This window comes from Theobroma cacao, chromosome 7 (genome assembly GCF_000208745.1).
Source record: "Theobroma cacao cultivar B97-61/B2 chromosome 7, Criollo_cocoa_genome_V2, whole genome shotgun sequence".
Lineage (NCBI taxonomy): Eukaryota > Viridiplantae > Streptophyta > Magnoliopsida > Malvales > Malvaceae > Theobroma > Theobroma cacao.
This window is the reverse complement of record NC_030856.1, coordinates 13,934,800-13,937,888: the sequence shown is the minus strand read 5'-3', so window position 1 is coordinate 13,937,888 and position 3,089 is coordinate 13,934,800.

The following is a 3,089-nucleotide window of genomic DNA, read 5'->3' as shown; positions in this document are numbered from 1 at the left end:
AAAATAGTATATATTCTTTAAAAACTCGATATTTAACAATGATTGCTCACAGGAAAGGAAAGAAACTGATATGTAAGCCTTGCGGGGTTTCGGTTGGCATTCTGGATAATGAGTGTCAATCGGGACGTCGCGGCGATTGTCATGGGCCTGAGGGAGGTTCCGGGTTGTGACAGATATACTCAAGAGAAGTTTTACTCTGGATCTCGTTAAAGCAAGCACTAAGTTATGTGATTATAAAAAGGAAGCTGTAAGCTGGGAGTGATATTAGTATTAATATTGAAAAATACTTAAAGAGAATCTAGTTTTAAGTTTTACAATTTCAAGTACAATTTATAAATTGGTTAAAGAAGAATGATGTTATGTTCATATGAAGGAGTGGAATAAAGGATGATAGAAGTTAACCTTGAAAATGAAGTCAGATAATGAAACTTTCCTAATATATTATGGAAATTGGAATTCGAAAATGCTTAAGGAATACATGATTCAAATGGGTTCGAGTCTTAAGTGACAAATCAATATCGTAATGAAAAAAAAGATACAAGGTAATATAGAGGCATGAAAGATGATTAAGGACAGAAGGATGACTCTTAGGAATTGTGGTATTGCATGAGATGCAATGATCAAGTTGAGATAAATTTTTAAGGCATCAATAGGATTATAAAGCATACACGCATAATAGATTATAATTCAATGGAGATGACATTGTGATGAATGATATATAGTATAAGAAAACTCAAACATATGCTTGGAAATGATATGAATGATATGAAGTTATACACAAGTATAATAAGAAGGTTGACATGCACTATAACAATCGCTATATTGAAACTAGGATTTGAATACGGATGAATAAAGAGGGAACGTAGTCCAAGGCATGTGAACACATGGATTCCTATATATAAAGAGAGATGTTGACATTTGAAAATGCATGTATATATGTATATTGAAATTGATAATTTTACTAACTAAAGTGAAGAATGGTTCTCAGTAATTGAGAGATTTTGAAATAGTGTTCAAAGAGGTCAGTGAGCTAAAGTGTTAACGGTCAGTGAGCTAAAGTGTTAACGGACATGCAATGAACGATTAAAGTTATGAGTGACTTTGAAGGTAAACCTTGAATTGTTTAAGTTCTTAATGGAACTCTATTAAAGGAAGGGTATGGACTAGTATAAGATGGATGAATCAAGGTTGAGAAATTTGGTACGAAGCGAATTAATAAAATGATGATTAGGTATACATAAGTAAGTATGATATGTGATCGAAATCAGTATAATTGAGGTGAAGTTATGGTTCAAATTTAATAATGGTGATAAAGGCATGCTTAGTGTCTTGATACAAGAGATCATGGTCTTGAAAAGTATTACTGATCCAGTTCCAAATGATGATAATTGCCATAAATAAAGCATTTAATTGAACTGAAGGTGAACGAGGTGAATAAATTGAATGTCCCTATAGAAGGAACAAGGAGTAGGATCATAGAAGGTGATTGATAACGCAACATCGATGGGAATTCGAGGACGAATTCTATTTAAGTGGGAGAGATTGAAATACCCCATACTTTGATATGGTGATAAATAAAGTTGATTGAATGCAAATTGAGGTCAATTAAAATGTTTAGAAGTGATAAAAGACGAAAAGAGTAGTTTAGGATAAAATATTTCGCAAGTGAGAAAATAACAATAAAATAATAATAATTTTATCGAAGGAGAATTTGTGAGATAAAAGGTGATTCGGAAGTCAAGTGAGGCATAATAAGGTATTTCAGGTACCTAGGAGACAAGATAAAATTTTTAAAATATTAATATTTAGCCGGATGTCGAAATCAGTCAAGAAGAAGGATCATATGGTTGATCCAAGTAGGGGAGAAGATGACAAGCCCGACTCTATAAAAATATTTGTCATGACATACATGTGATGGACAGCATGTTTGTATGCTAAGAGAGTCCCGAAAAAAATTTACAAAAGTCGGTATTGTACCTAGAGGTACAACAAAGTTGATTTAAACCTCGAACTAGAACAAATAGAGAATTTATGATGAAATTAAGAATTTTAATGCCCCAGAATGGTTTAATATGGTAATTCGGAGTTCGAGGATAAATTTGGAGTCAAACCGAAATTTTCGCTATCTAGGGGTAAAATGGTGAATTGCCACCTGGGGACAAAATGGGAATTTTTAGAAAATATTTTTGGCCCCATTTGACTTATTGGAGTAGGATTTGAGGTTTAGAAGTGAAAAATTTTAATTTCAGTATAATTTGGAGTAAAAGGGTAAAATGGTAATTTTGCCACCCGAAATCAAAAATTTAATTTTTGAAAGGATTTTGATCAAATTTAATTATTTGGAGTGTGAAATGAGTATGAGGAGTGAAATTATGCATTATGGCAAATTTTCAATTTTTGGGGTAAAAATATAATTTTTGAAAAGTTCGGGGGTAAAAGGGTAATTTTGAAAAATTTGCTCCGCCAAAACTTGGGAAAAATCTGGAAATTTCACTTAAGACTTGGATAAGTCAAAGGGAATGCATGGTGAAAAAAAAGTAGGACAAGTGGATGGTTAGAAAAAAAAATAAATTAATAAAATATCCAAAATATGAATAAAATAATATTATTCATTAAACTAATAAAAAAAGGCATAAAAAAAAATTAGCCCATAACCCATTCTTCTTCTTCAACATTCGGCCAAGCAAGAAACAAGAGAGAGAAAGGAGAAAATAAAACCCTAGCCAAGAAATTTAAAGGGAAAATAGGTGGAAATTCAAAAATCAAGTGAAAAAAGGTAACATTTCTTAAATTTGTCTTGTGCTTTACCTTTCCCATGCATTTCCCATCATTTTCCATGGTTGAATCATGTGATTTGAGGATGATTTCAATTCTGGTCATATGGGTTTAGAGAGAGAAAGTTAGATAAATTTGATTTTAAGCTATGTTAGTGTTTAGTGTTAGTTTAGCATGTTTATGAGTAAAACAACAAGAAAAATATTTATCTTCTCCATGAATTTCTCTAGGCCGAATCTAGCCAATGGTATGTGAGGATGAGGTTGACTTTATTTTAAGAGAATTGGGTGGAAAAATGATGAATTATGAGGTTG